Source organism: Neophocaena asiaeorientalis, unplaced genomic scaffold (genome assembly GCF_003031525.2).
Source record: "Neophocaena asiaeorientalis asiaeorientalis breed wild unplaced genomic scaffold, Neophocaena_asiaeorientalis_V1.1 scaffold119, whole genome shotgun sequence".
NCBI classification, from domain to species: domain Eukaryota; kingdom Metazoa; phylum Chordata; class Mammalia; order Artiodactyla; family Phocoenidae; genus Neophocaena; species Neophocaena asiaeorientalis.
Genome location: NW_020175821.1, coordinates 309,868 through 326,097, shown reverse-complemented (window position 1 = coordinate 326,097; position 16,230 = coordinate 309,868).

The window sequence follows — 16,230 nt, the reverse complement described above, 5'->3', positions numbered from 1 at the left end:
CAAAAGATCCTGAACAGCCAAAGCAATCTTGAGAAAGAAAAATGGAGCTTGAGGAATCAGGCTCCCTGACTTCAGACTATACTACAAAGCTAAAGTAATCAAGACAGTTTGGGACTGGCATGAAAACAGAAATATAAATCAATGGAAAGGGATAGAAAGCCCAGAGATAAAGGCATGCACATATGGTCACCTTATCTTTGATAAAGGAGGCAAGAATATACAATGGAGAAGAGACAGTGTCTTCAATACATGGTGCTGGGGAAACTGGACAGCTACATGTAAAAGAATGAAATCAGAACAATTCCTAACACCATACACAAAAATAAACTCAAAACGGATTAAAGACCTAAATGTAAGGCCAGACATTATAAAACTCTTAGAGGTAATCACAGCAAGATCCTTTTTGACCCACCTCCTAGAGAAATGGAAATAAAAACAAAAATAAACAAATGGGGCCTAATGAAACTTAAAAGCTTTTGCACAGCAAAGGAAACCGTAAACAAGAGGAAACCATAAACAAGCCTCCGAATGAGAGAAAATATTTTCAAATGAAGCAACTGACAAAGGTTTAATCTTCAAAATATGCAAAACAGCTCATGCAGCTCAATATCAAAAAAACAAACAACCCAATCCAAAACTGAGCAGAAGACCTAAACACACATTTCTCCAAAGAAGATATACAGACTGCCAACAAACACATGAAAGGATGCTCAACATCACTAATCATTAGAGGAATGCCAATCAAAACCACAATGAGGTATCACCTCACACCGGTCAGAATGGGCATCATCAAAAAATCTACAAACAATAAATGCTGGAGAGGGTGTGGAGAAAAGGGAACCCTCTTGCACTGTTGGTGGGAATGTAAATTGATACAGCCACTATGGAGAACAGTATGGAGGTTCCTTAAAAAACTAAAACTAGAACTACCATATGACCCAGCAATCCCACTACTGGGCATATACCCTGAGGAAACCATAATTCAAAAAGAGACATGTACCACAATGTTCATTGCAGCTCTATTTACAATATCCAGGACATGGAAGCAACCTAAACGTCCATTGACAGATGAATGGATAAAGAAGATGTGGCACATATATACAATGGAATACTACTCAGCCATAAAAAGAAATGAGATTGAGTTATTTGTAGTGAGGTGGGTGGACCTAGAGTCTGTCATACAGAGTGAAGTAAGTCAGGAAGAGAAAAACAAACACCGTTATGCTGATACATATATACAGAACCTAAAAAAAAAGGTTCTCATGAACCTAGGGGTAAGACAAGAATAAAGATGCAGACGTAGAGAATGGACTTGAGGAAACAGGGAGGGGGAAGGGTAAGCTGGGACAAAGTGAGAGAGTAACATTGACATATATACACTACCAAATGTAAAATAGATAGCTAGTGGGAAGCAGCTGCATAGCACAGGGAGACCAGCTCGCTGCTTTGTGACCACCTAGAGGGGTGGGATAGGGAGGTTGGGAGGGAGGCTCAAGAGAGAGGGGATATGGGGATATATGTATACCTACAGCTGATTCACTTTGTTACAGAGCAGAAACTAACACAATATTGTAAAGCAACAGTACTCCAATAAAGATGTTAACATTTTTAAAAATAATAATAAAACTCAAAAAAAAAGGCAGAACACACTTTGACATAAATTGCAGCAATATCTTTTTGATCCACCTTCTAGAATAATGAAAATAAAATAAACAAATGGCACCTAATTAAACTTAAAAGCTTCTGCACAGCACAGGAAACCATAATCAAAAAGACAACCCTCAGAACGGGAGATAATATCTGCAAACAATGCGACCAACATGGGATTAATCTCCAAAATATACAAACAACTCATGCACCTCTATGTCAAAATAACAAACAACCCAATCAAAAAATGGGCAGAAGATCTAAATAGACATTTCTCTAAAGAAGACATACAGATGGCCAAAAATCACATGAAAAGATGCTCAACATCACTAATTATCAGAGAAATGCAAACTAAAAGTACAATGAGCTATCATTTCACAGGAGTCAGAATGCCATCACCAAAAAGTCTACAAACAATAAATGCCAGAGAGGGTATGGAGATAAGGGAGCCCTCCTACACTGTTGGTGGGAATGTAAGTTCGTATAACCACTGTGGAGAACAGTATGGAGGTTCCTTAATAAACTAAAAAGAGAACTACTATATGATCCAGCAATCACACTCCTGGGCATATATCTGGAGAAAACCATAATCTGAAAATATACATGCATCCCAATGTTCACTGGAGCACTATTTACAATAGCCAAGACATGGAAGCAACATAAATATCCATTAACAGAGGTATGGACAAAGAAGATGTGGTACATATACAATGGAATATTACTCAGCCATAAAAAGAATGAAATAATGCCATTGCAGCAACATGGATGGACCTACAGATTATCTTACTAAGTGAAGTAAGTCAGACAGAGAAAGACAAATATTATATGGTATCACTCATTTGTGGAACCTAGTTTTTAAAAAAATAATACAAATGAACTTAGTCACAAGATGGAAACAGACTTAACAGATATTGGAAACAAACTTATGGCTACCAAAGGGGAAATTTGAGGGGGAAGGATAAATCAGCAGCTTACTGATAAATCAGTAGTGTGTGAACATTCACATACTACTATATATAAGATAGGTAACCAACAAGGACCTACTGTATAGCAGAGGGAATTCTACTCAATATTCTGTGATAACCTATATGAGAAGAGAACCTAAAAAAGAATGAATATATGTATACATACAACTGAATCATTTTGCTGTACACCCGAAACTTACACAACATTGTAACTCAACTATACTCCAATTTAAAAAAAAAAAAAAAAAAAAACCAAACAGCCCAATTAAAAACTGGGCAGAAGACCTGAATAAATATTTTTCCAAAAAATACATACAGATGGCTAACAGGCACATGAAAAGAACCTCAACATCACTAATTATTAGAGAAATGCAAATCAAAACTACAATGAGGAATCACCTCATACCTGTCAGAATGGCCATCATCAAAAAGTCAACAAATAACAAATGTTTGAGAGGATGTGAAGAAAAGGGAACCCTCCTGCACTGTTGGTGGGAATGTAAGTTGATGCAGCCACTATGGAAAACAGTATGGACGTTCCTTAAAAAACTAAACATATAACTACCATACGATCCAGCAATTCCACTCATGAGTATATATCCAGAAAAAATGAAAACACTAATTTGAAAAGATATATGCGCCCCAATGTTCACAGCAGCACTATATACAATACCCAAGATATGGAAGCAACCCAAGTGCCCCCTCGACAGATAATTGGATGAAGAAGTTTTACACACACACACACACACACACACACACACACACACGCACACTGGAATATTACTCAGCCATAAAAAGAATAAAATTCTGCCATTTGTAGCAATGTGGATGAATCTAGAGAATATTATGCTAAGTGAAACAAGTCAGAGAAAGACAAATACTGTATGATATCACATATGTGGAATCTAAAAAATAATACAAATGAATATATATGCAAAACAGAAACAGACTCACAGATACAGAAAACAAACTTGTGGTTACCAGAGGGGAGAGGAAAGGGGGAAGGACAAATTAGGGGTATGGAACTGACAGATACAAACTACTATATATAATAGAAAAGCCACAAAGGTTTATTGTATAGGACAGGGAATTATACCCATGATCTTTTTTTTTTCTTTTGGCAGTACATGGGCCTCTCACTGTTGTGGCCTCTCCTGTTGCGGAGCATCCGGACACGCAGGCCCAGTGGCCATGGTTCACGGGCCCAGTATCGGCAGGCGGACTCTCAACCATGCGCCACCAGAGAAGCCCCCCCATTATCTTTTAATAATCAATAATGGAGTATAATCTGCAAAAATACTGAATCACTATGCTGTACACCTGAAACTAAAACAATATTGTAAATCAACTATACTTCAATTCTTAAAAAAAGTCCCCTTCTTGGGCCTCACCAATTATGTACACTCCTAGGTTGTGATCAAGGGTCTCTGAGAGATGTCCCTGCCTTGTAAATGTAGCTACCACCTCGACAACAGATATCCAAGGATATCTTCATCTCTCCTAAATTTCCCCAGATCCTCTAGTACCTCCCATCTAGAGTTTGTCTTAGGAATTGCTACAAATGAGGCATTACCAGTGATAGCCTGACAAAGGAGTCCTAAGCCATGATGTTGAGAAAAACACTTTATTCAGAGAAAATGGCATGTACAAAGGCTCAGAGGCAAGAATAAGAAAGCCAAGGGCTTTGGATAGAAAACAGCTTTGCCAGACAGGGAGGTTAACAACAGGCAGACCACTGCAAAGCATCCTGAACCCTGTGATGAGGAACATGTCTCATTGTGAGAAAGATGCTGTTTTAGCACAACACCTTTTCATCTATTTTTTTTTCAGAAATAAGTTCCTCCCTCAACATCTGTTTACATCTAGACTTTAAAACTGTAGAGTGAACTTTTAAAGCCCCTTTTAAAGGAAGTTGGACTTATTTATGGTTCTCACACTCCCAACAAAGCAGAGATCCTTCCAAGGGTCTAAAAATGAAATTATAAGGGGAATTACCAAACATGAAAGTCTTTGAGAACATTTATAGTGTTTGAATTTCATTTTTACTAATATTAAACTGGACTCTTCTGAGAGATCAAGTTATTTCCTGATTTTAAGATATGGAGCATTGATGCTTTCAAGAGACAAAAGTAATACTTTGTGGATTTCTGAGAATCAGCAAGATCAAGAAAGAAGACATACTTTACCTCCCTGGGCCTCATTTTCCTCATTTACTAGCTAGTCTAACAATTCCTGCATTGCAGGGTTGTTGTGGGGAAAAGAAGAAAAGAGTGTGAGGTACATACAGCACCTAGGAATAAGTAAGCATTCAGTATCCTACGACTGCAGTTAACATTGTACACACAAATGTTTAATTCAATAAATGATCATTAAGTGTTACAATATACAAAACATGGTCTACAATCTAGGTTTTGTTTCATCTTTTAAGTTATAAGATATTTCAGTCACAGAAAAAATACAGGGGAAAAAACCCCAGATGTCTGGCAGATCATTTAATTCCCTATGATTTCCTTTATGAAAATACCACAGTTTACCCATTCCCCAAATAATACTGGCACTGAACCTGCCTCCTGAGAGAATTTCTCTAGGGTATATATCTAGAAGTGGAATTGCTGGTCACAGGGCATGATAATCTTCCCATCACAAATTGTTCTCCATCATTTTCTTTTGCACCCAACATTGTAGGAGCATTCTCATTCAACAGGTGTTTTAATTTTCCCAACACTATGGGTATGAAATGGTATCTCATTGTTTTAACTTTTATTTCCCTAATTACTAAATAGGCTGAGTATCATTTCATGTGTTTTTGTCTATTATAGGTTTCTCCTGCAGTAAACTTCCTGTTCATGTCTTCTGCTCATGTTTTAAATTGGGAAATCGGTCTTCTCCTTATTGATTATATTTTGGCTCTCGGTCTTTTCCCAGTTACATGTACTATAAGTATCTTCTCAAAGTCTATTCCTTGTCTTTTCAAATTTTGTTTACAGTGAACGATAATCATCTGAAAATGGAAAAGATAGCATTACCTCACATGACAAACAATGCACCTGAAAGCCCCTACTCAAGCATCAGGCACAGATTAGATATTCAGTAAATGTGTTTTGCTCCATTCCCCCTCAATTCCCAACCTTAAGAAGTTCATAACTCAGTAGCAGAGGAGTGATTAAAAGCATTGGTTCTAGGGCTTCCCTGGTGGTGCAGTGGTTGAGAGTCCACCTGCCGATGCAGGGGACACGGGTTCGTGCCCCGGTCTGGGAAGATCCCACATGCCGCGGAGCGGCTGGGCCCGTGAGCCATGGCTGCTGAGCCTGCGCGTCCGGAGCCTGTGCTCCACAACGGGAGAGGCCACAACAGTGAGAGGCCTGCGTACCGCAAAAAAAAAAAAAATCATTCGTTCTGGAGTTGAACAGACTTTACTATATTTAGCTCTATGACCTTGGCTCACCTTGCCTTAAGCTCTTTTAGCCTCAATTTCCTCATTTGCAGAAATGGGATAATAATAGTTAACTCACAGAGTTATTGTGAGGTATAAAGTGTTTAGCCCAGGGTCTGGCAAACAGAAAGGTCTCAAAATATGGTAACTGCTATCACCATCAACATTAACAGGAGAGATACACAATGTATACAAATAACTATAACATAGACCCAAATATCATTAACATTCCCTATGAGAAAAATAGTAATTCAATGCTATCACAATGCAGAGATGAGAGTGATAACATCCAGCTGGGGTCCAGAGGGAGTGAGGGAGGCTTCATGGAGGAATGGAGTGCGAATGGGCCTTGGAGGAAGATAGAAACGAAGGAGAAGAACATTCTAGGAAACAAAGCAGAGGTGTGGAGATTAGATACATCTATCTCCAGTCTGCCAAGGTATAGGGACAACCGAATAAATCAGACTCAGGAAGTGAGCATTCATTTTTCTGGTTATAAGAGTATTCTATGCACTAAAAGGTAACTCATGGATTAATTAGCATTCTGAGTATAAATATGGAATACTGTTGTCTTTAGAATAAAATTTGGTGCACAGGACTCAGTGGAAGAATTACTCAGAGAAAGGTGCATTAGGAGAATAGGAGATGGAACATCTGACAAGTACAGGTAAAGCAAATAGATGTAGATGCCAAATGAGTGACAGGTAAGGGGCCTGCTGCTCTGAAAAGCCAGGTTTGGTGGCTGCTCACTTACTGAGTTTCTGGGGATCAGCAGGTATGATTTTCTTTCTTAAACAAGATGAGTTCTGAAATCTGACCCAGAAAAAAAAACAGCCTTTTCTCATTGCCTCATTGCCTTTGCTTATATAGGCTCAGGCAATCATTGTCAGTCTAATTTTCTTTTTTTTGAATGAAACAAATTTCATATATTTTGGGCTTCCCTGGTGGCGCAGTGGTTGAGAGTCCACCTGCCGATGCAGGGGACACGGGTTCGTGCCCCGGTCCGGGAAGATCCCACATGCCACGGAGTGGCTGGGCCCATGAGCCATGGCTGCTGAGCCTGCGGGACCGGAGCCTATGCTCTGCAACGGGAGAGGCCGCAACAGTGAGAGGCCCACGTATCGCAAAAAAGAAAAAAAAAAAAAAATTCATATATTTTGTCTTGAACAAAATGTGCTCCACTTATTATCTACTTTTATCTACTTAAATTTAAAATAGCATTTGACTGTACTGGAATATACTAAAATATCTATTACTATATTTCTCATGAGCTAGTTTGTTTCTTTCCAAATTCATAGTACGTGATCAATTACTTTAAAAACAATTAGGCCTTATGTTACTGTTTTCTTAAAAGTTTATACTTTATGTACTCATGAGAGAACTGACCTACAAACCTGTTATCAGGTCCAGCTATAAACTTTGTCCATCAAGACAAAGTATCTGAAGTTGGACTTCAATAACAGTAGGACTGTTATTCTTGTTGTTGAACCCAAGTTCATGTGCCTGATGCATAGTGAGACCAAACAAACAGAAATGTTGGAGTCTGGAGCAAAGAAAGGTTTATTGCAAGGGCCAAGCAAGGAGAATGGGTGGCTCATGCTCAAAAGACTCCAAATTCTTTCGGGGAAGAATTTTCAAAGGCAAAATTTGGGGTGAGTGCTGCAGGGTATGTGACTCTCTTCTGATTGGTTGATGGTGAGGTAGTAGGGTGATGTCTCCAGAATCTGAACCTTCTGGTTCCAACCTGTCTGGGGTCTATGTGCTTGTGGTCAGCATGCAGTCATCATCCTCCACCTGGGTGGGGGGGTCTTAGTTTCTGCAGAATAACTCAAAGATATGCATCAGATTGTTATCTATAGCTCTTCAGGAGGAACTAAGAGTCCTGTGACTCTGTTGTCCTATTAACTGCTGGAGCCTGCTCTCTGGAACTCAGGGAAGGCCTAGGAGAAAGCCTTTTTAAATTTTTTCTACAAACAAGAAAACAGGGAACAAAGAGGGGTTTTTGTAGCCAGGAGGGCCCCACGGGGTCCTGCTCAGTTTCACTTTTTTTCTTAGAAAATCTCAGGTTTGAGCATGGCGAAATGCTTTTTCTCGAACAGAAAATAGTGGGCAGTTCTGTATACAAAACCAGAAATGAACCACAGTAGCAGGGAAATTCTGATCACTCAAATCCAGCAGAACCCTAGGCATTTCTAAAGGAAAAAGCTACTATGTTTTTCTACCTTTTCCAAAATTTATCTGCTCATGGTGACTACTGTGTGTGCACAGATGTAGCTAAAATAATCACTGCGGGACCAACAGTTCTTTCCTCATTGTTTTCCAGTTCTTTTGTTTGCCTCTGCAACAAGTAAACGAACAGCAGGTGTATTCACCACTAAATAAGTCTTACCTGCTTGCAAGTCCCTAAAATACAACAGAATGAAAAATGGCAAGAAGAATCCTTGCTGTCTGTTGGAATTTGAACTCAATCACATGCATAAGGACAGAAGGGATCCTGTGGTTGGTCACAAACTATGGACCACAACTCTGAGATCACAGCCCAGAGTTTACCCGCCACTGTATGAGGTTAGCACCCTCTTCTACATATTACGTCTCTGTAACAATACCATAACCTCAAAATGTTACTTTCTATTCTTTAATAACCACTTTCTAATTGTCACCTAGATGTGCTGTATGCATGGCATATACCACCATGTATTTATACAATGGTGATTACTTCTTTCTTTTGGAGCAAACAACCCAAAAGCAAAACACACACAAATCAAAAACAAACAAAACCAAAAAATCACAGTTTGTTTTCCATATGAAGTTCCTCTCTTTATGTATGTAACTTGGCAATATTTTGAAAAGAATTAAGATGCTTTATTCTTTTGCCTTTCTGAATGCATAACCTTCACCCTGTCTAGCTCAAGGCATCCATCTGCTCGGGGAAAGATTACGATTTATTAGAGAAGGACTATAAATAGAAAGAAGGAAGTGACATTTGGCTTTCGATATGCAAAATATTATGGCGTATATTAGTCAGCTTTGTTACAGTAACAAATAACCCCAAATCTCAGTGGCTTATAGCAACACAATTTTATCTCTTACTCACATTAGAGCTTGGCCACATCCAGTGTCAGCTCATCCTGTGACGCAGGCTGACAAAGAAGTCCCTGTTTTGGTCATGCCACCCTCATGGCAGAAGAAATAGAACATGAGGGCTGGTGGTGCAAGAGACCTGCACTGACTCTCAAAGCTTCTGCTCAGATGTGGCCTCTATCACGTCCGCTCACATGCCATTGACCAATGAAAATCACTTGTCTCAGCCCCACTTCAATGGGGCAAGGATGTGTACTCTTCTCATAGGAGGTGCTACAAGTCACATGGCAACAGGAACAGAGAATGAACAACTGCACACAACAACAGAATCTACAACGTGCCTAAAGACAGCAGCCTGGCAAGCCAAGTTGTCTTGCGAGAGGATTTTCCAAAATTCTTTACCTCTCCCTTTGCTATATCAACAAGTCTACATAAAAGAGAATGTGGAGAAGATATTCCATCCAGCTATTCAGCCACATTAGGTCTATGGAAGGAAGAGGATATAATGTCAGAGAAAGCCCAGTCCTTCCAGACTCTGAGAGACTGGGGGAAGGGCGGCAAAGCAGCTCTCATTTCCTCTGCCTGCAGAGTCTATTAAGAGAGGATGAAACCAAAGGCTGAGTGCCTGCCCTCTCTTCTTGTTTGTTTGAGACTCCAGGACAAGATCAACTCTCCAGTGGCCTTCACCACCACATGGGGCACAGACACAGCGACTCAGTGTTGTAGCAGGGCTGGCAGAGAAGAGCCTGAGATTCAGGTGTCCTGAGCTCCCATAGGTCATATAAGGCACAGACCCTGAAAGATTACAAGAGGAGAGAGGACGGCAGATGCAGCACAGACTCAGGGATATGCAACCAGTAGAAGCCAAGGTGAAGCCCAGCCAGCAAGAGTGCTACCGGGTTCTGATCAGGCAGCCTACAGCCATATTTCAGCTGTAATGCCAGCAAAGGAAGCAGCACTCAGGTGGATGAGGGACATTGCCCTTGAGACCCAGAGACGGACAGGCCTGTCATTTGTGATACTACCTCAAGGGACAGTTTGAGTCACTGCATCAGCTTAAGCTTTAAACGAGATTGGATATTTAGGTAATCTGTCTTCCCTGCTAATCAGCGGGTAGAAGCTCAGGAGAAAGGACACTGTGATACTGACAAAATTATGAAGCTATATAGTCTCTTGGGAAGGCTCAAAGAAATAAGTAGAACCACTTCTACTTTGTTCACCACTATATCCGCAGCCCTAACACAGTGCCTGATGTAAGTATTCAATAAATATTCACTGAATGAAGGAATGAATGAGAGGCCGTGAGAGGAAACTGATCAACAGGTAATGCTATATCATCCAGGCAGACTTAATTAAGAAGACAATGCTGGGGCTTCCCTGGTGGCGCAGTGGTTAAGAATCTGCCTGCCAATGCAGGAGACACGGATTTGAGCCCTGGTCCAGGAAGATCTCACGTGCTGCGGAGCAGCTAAGCCCGTGCACCACAACTACTGAGCCCACGTGCCACAACTACTGAAGTCTGCGTGCCTAGAGCCCGTGCTCTGCAACAAGAGATGCCACCGCAATGAGAAGCCTGCGCACCGCAACGAACAATAACCCCCACTCACCACAACTAAAGAAAGCCCACGGGCAGCAACGAAGACCCAACACAGCCCGAAATTAATTAATTACCAAAAAAAAAAAAAAAAGACAGTGCCAGTATCCTCTTGGTATTAAGCCAACACAGTCCCCACTTCATTCCTAAAACAAGCTTATAATCTTTATGACATGGCTCCTACCACCATATTTAACTTACATCTGGTTCCCCATTTCAAAGCCCTTTGGATAACTGCAGTATCCTCTTGCTTCAAGAGAAAAACATGAAGAGCTGTGCAGGATTCAACCTTGCAGTCACAACAGAAAAGCAGTGAGCATTATGGAACCAGAATGGGTGATGTCTGAACCAATAAACTAACTTTGGCATTTAGTGGCAACTTGATTTTACCTGTCCCAAGTCAATTTCAGCGTTGGAGCTACACAGGCTGTCGGCATTGCAGTGGCTAGGATTCATAACACAGAACATCACAAAGAATGACAGAGAAAACATGGTAAATAAAATACAAGGTTATACAGGACTGAGGTGGAGATGTGTGCTGACTGAAACAATGAACTTCCACAATGAACTATGTTTCTCAGCATCCTAGCTGTACACCAGAATCATCTGTGAAGCTTTAAAATAGACAGATGCCTGGCAGTTCTAAGTAGGGTGGGGCCTGGGTAATACTGATTTTTAAAAGCTCTGCAGGTAATTCTGATGCATAGCCAGAGTGTTCTGCAAGTGAGAACACCTGAGGACATAATCAGCAAGTACTGAATGAATCAATGAATGAAAAAGCTCCTTGGGATTATAAATTCTTCATGCGTATGGACTATGTCTTATTCATTTTTATATGCTAGCCTCCAATGTTTCCTGTAATGAATGAATAAGTGGATGAATGAGTCATGAATACTCTGCCTTGGGTAGCCTGATCTCTCAGGGAGTTTTGAACATGGGAAACAAATGAAAAAGTTGATAGCTGATGTTTGTTGTATATACTTCCTTAACAGAATTCCTGGCATAATTTTAGACAGACTAAATGAGAATGAACATGTGTGGTCATTAGAACACTAATTTTTAAAAAATTAAATGAAATTAATTTTTGTTGAACTTGGGGGGGTGCTAAGGGAGGGGGACAGAGGAAATTGGTGCTATGATAAGATTTGCATAATGAAATCCTACACCCAGGATATGAAAAAGAGCAGAATCACAAAGCCGCCTCATTCTGCCCTCTACTATTTGTTTATTTCTATATTTACTTCTCCTTGAGCAGGAGTATAAGGTACAGCTGAAAATACCTACTGTTACTGATATGATTTATGATAAAATGCAGCACTGCTTTATAGAAATGTTTAATGTGTTAATGACTCCAAAGCCCCGGATGAGTGAAGCAAACACGGATGGGCTCAGTGAAGTTTCTAGCTCCCCGTAAGCTTCATGCTCAAGCTTTGCGGTAACAGAACCTATGCTGGGGAAAAGCGAGCATGTTTCTCTTCCTAGTTAAATGCTAAATCACAGGCAACTCCGCCTTGTTAGCAAAGCTCAGCTACACCACAGATCCCACTCCGTTTCCCCAAAAAGAGGAGGTGAAGGAGGAGGCTGAGGAGAGGCTGGAATGGCCTGACTCTGTGGAGAGTTTGAAGGAGGTCCTGCAGTCTCCTGTCACACTGACACTTGAGCTTACATGGAAGGGAGGGGGATGGAAGTGCTGGACGAGGGATACTGAACAAAAGAATGTGAAGTCTGAGGCAGGCAGGAGAGAAGAATGGCTGGGAACTAAAGAGGGTCATTTGTAGAGACGTGGATGGACCTAGAGAGTGTGATACAGAGTGAATTAAGTCAGAAAGAGAAAAGCAAATACCGTATAATAACGCATATATGTGGAATCTAGAAAAATGGTATAGATGATTTTATTTACAAAGCAGAACAGAGACACAAACGTAGAGAACAAATGTATGGATACCAAGGGGGAAAGGGGTGTGGAGGGAGGAATTGGGAGACTGGGATTGGCACACATATATTATTGACACTATGTATAAGATGGACAGCTGATGGGAACATGCTGTATAGCACAGGGAACCCACCTAGTGCACTGTGGCAACCTAAATGGGAGGGAAGTCCAAAAGGGAGGGGATGTCTGTATGTGTATGGCTGACTCATTTTGTTGTGCAGTGGAGGCTAACACAACACTGTAAAGCAACCATACTCCAATAAAAATAACAATCTAATCTCAGGAAAGAAATAATAAAAAAAATAAAGAGGGAGAAGAAATCTATTCTCTGTTAAAACGATAAGAGCTGTCTTACTAGTAGTTTTCCACAAAGGGCCAGTGTAAAGAGGGAAGGAAGGAGAAGACCTGAGCATGCAGGAGAGCTGTTAGTTTGACTGAGTGTCCTAACCAGAAGGCCTGGCAGAGTGATTAGACACCCATGTGCTCGGCAGCAGAGCTCTGGGCCCTGCCCGCCTGGTGGGTGCGGCCACACACGTCGCTACCTTGCCCTGGCTGACAAAAGCAATTATCCGAGACAGTGCAAATGAAGGTTGTTTTTGAATTTCTTGAAATAAGCAAGAACCTAAAGTCTGTGCAGGGCCAAGAAGGAAAAAAACAAAACAAAACTGTGGATATTATAGCAATCCCATTATTGCCCAATGAAAATATTAAAACAAAATTAATAATGTTAATGCTCTTTTGTTCTATTTTGTGCACTCCGGTATTTGGTGGCTATTTCTATGGTATTCCTCAATCACCATACACCTTCTTCTGCCTTCACTTTTTTTTTTGGCTGTGGCATGGCATGTGGTATCTCAGTTCCCCCACCAGGGATCGAACTCGTGCCCCCTGTAGTGGAAGCGCACAGTCTTAACCACTGGACCGTCAGGGAAGTCCCCGCCTTAACTTTAAGATTACCTGAATGTTACAAAGACATTAGAGAAACTAAAGACAAGGACAACTTTTGTATTTCTCAAATGATTACTCTGTCCCTGTTCTACAGATTATACGGCCAGAAGCAGGCCACATACTGACCAGGTCCCTTGGAAGCTTTTTAAATATTGCAGCAGGCCAGAAAATAGACTACTAAAGCTTTTCAAACGATGATAAAGGACAAATTCTCTTTTAAGAGGCGTCTCCACAAATATCACAAATGACCGTTTTTCCACAAGCCCCTTTCTTGATATGGCATTAGTGAGCTCTATGCTTAATATTTTCATGTGATATAATTTGCACTGTGTATATTCAATAGAGGCTTTCATTTATCCCCTTATTTCCTTTTGTTTTGTAAGATTTTTTTCTTCAGGAAACAACACAGGTAAACATTTCTAATATTTAAAAAATGGTTTTAGTTCTGACTTAATTTCAAAAGTGGAAAGAGGAAAGGCAAGAGAATATAATGATTAAAATCATAGGTACTGCAGTCAAACTCCTTGAGTTCAAATTCTGGCTCTTTTACTAACTTGGTGACTTTGGGCAAGTTATATGATCTAAGTTTAGCTTTCTCTATAAAACAGGGAAAATAGTTTGTCCCTAAAGATTTACAAAAATTAAATAAGATCATTCATGTTTGGGGCTTAGCACAGTGTCTGATATCTAATAAGTGTTCAGTAAATGGTGATTATGATTCATTTGTACCTACTTGATCTAGAGCATAAATTTTCCCATGCAGCACTCACAACATACAGGAAAACACAATAGGTCACAGACACAGCATATCTAAAACTGGTGGTTAGAAAGATTTCAGGAGTTTGCCTGGTCACACAGGGTTCTGGAATTTAGTCAGGCTGTAGAGTTGAAGTTGTTGCTCTTGCTTCCTTGGCAATAGTCTGGTCGGGAAAAAGATTCCAATTTCGATAATGAAAATATACTTTTCAGGCAGGTATCTAATTGAATCTGGCTTCCTTGAAAAGAACAGTGATATAATTTGCCACAATAAGATCTTAAGGGTCACCAATCACGCAGGGATGACTTCTGTTCATTCAACCCTCCTTTTCCAGCAAGGTAGTTTAGTTTTTCAGGCCTTCTAGTTATAATGATCTGACTAGTTACTTAAATGGTTTTTTCCCCTGACCTAATAACATCTGTGTATTTTCCCTGACGGCCCACTTGGCCTACACTCAAGTTCACAGACTTCTATAGACCAGTAAACTGAGTCACATTCCTCTCATTTACCACCTGCATTAGCACCTGTTTCTGCATCAATTTCACAGTAAGGGATTATAGACAGAAAGCTGTGTTCCCTCTCTTACTCCTTTGAGAGTTAATGGGCTTATCTGTCTATCTCAGGGAAAATATATCCCCCTTACTTAGCATTGCTTGGGGCAGGGAGATGTAGGGCTTGCCTACTTCCCTGTCCCTCCACCCGGGCCCCAACCTCCAAACCAAATCCTCAGAGACATCAGCTATTTCAGATTTAGCTCTTTCTCTAGGCTTTAGGGCAGTCTGAAACTTGGGAGCTGAAAGCAAAGAGATTTAGGAAGCCCTAGTCCAATATTGATGAGTTCTGCTATCAGGCTCAGTCTAGCTCTAACCTAGCAATTGGTTGCTTGTAATTAGGAGTCTACTTTCCCTGTACCCAGGTTAGAGAACTTGTCCTTGTCCTCTTATGTATCTATTCCCTCTTTTGGTGATCTCAGGCCCTGAAGATGACTCCCTGAAACACTGAATGATGCTTACTCCAAGAGTCCCCATTTCCACTGGCTTCTTGCTGGAATCCTCCTTTTCTCCATTTCCATATTTGCCAAAGACCTTGTCCTACAACTAGAATTGCCAAATTCCTCCCAGCACACGCAGCAGGTTCCAGACTTCAGTCCAAGACCTGGCCTTCCCTGGTGGCACAGTGGTTAGGAATCAACCTGCCAACACAGGGGACACGGGTTTGAGCCCTGGTCTGGGAGGATCCCACGTGCCCCAGAGCAACTAAGCCTGTGCACCACAACTGCTGAGCCTGCGCTCTAGAGCCCACATGCCACAACTACTGAGCCCACGTGCCACAACTACTGAAGCCCACGCACCTGGAGCCCGTGCTCCGCAACAGGAGAGGCTGCCGTAATGAGAAGCCCGCGCACCACAACGAAGAGTGGCCCCTGCTCGCTGCAACTAGAGCAAGTGGCCTTCGCGCGCAGCAACGAAGACCCAACACAGCCAAATATAAATAAATAAAATAAATAAGTTTTTTAAAAATGTTACTCTTCCAACACTGGTCATGTTCTGTACAAACTGCCATTATAAAAAAAAAAAATTTCTGCCACAGGTGGCTCTTCCAGAGCTGGCTGAGTTACAAGATACAGTACCCATGCCCAGAGGATACTCTACATAAATTCATAGTTTAAATTTTTTGTTGTCTTGCCATGGCATGCTGACAAAAGGCCACAGAGTCTCTTAAGAAATTTATAATCACTGAGCAATGAAATCAACCATGGAATAAGTCTACACCACTGAGGCTTGGTCTGAGTTCAAATTTTGAACACATACATCTGGAGCATTATCCTAAGTGCTACTCTGATGGTGTAAAGAAGTACCCCTTAATCTTTAC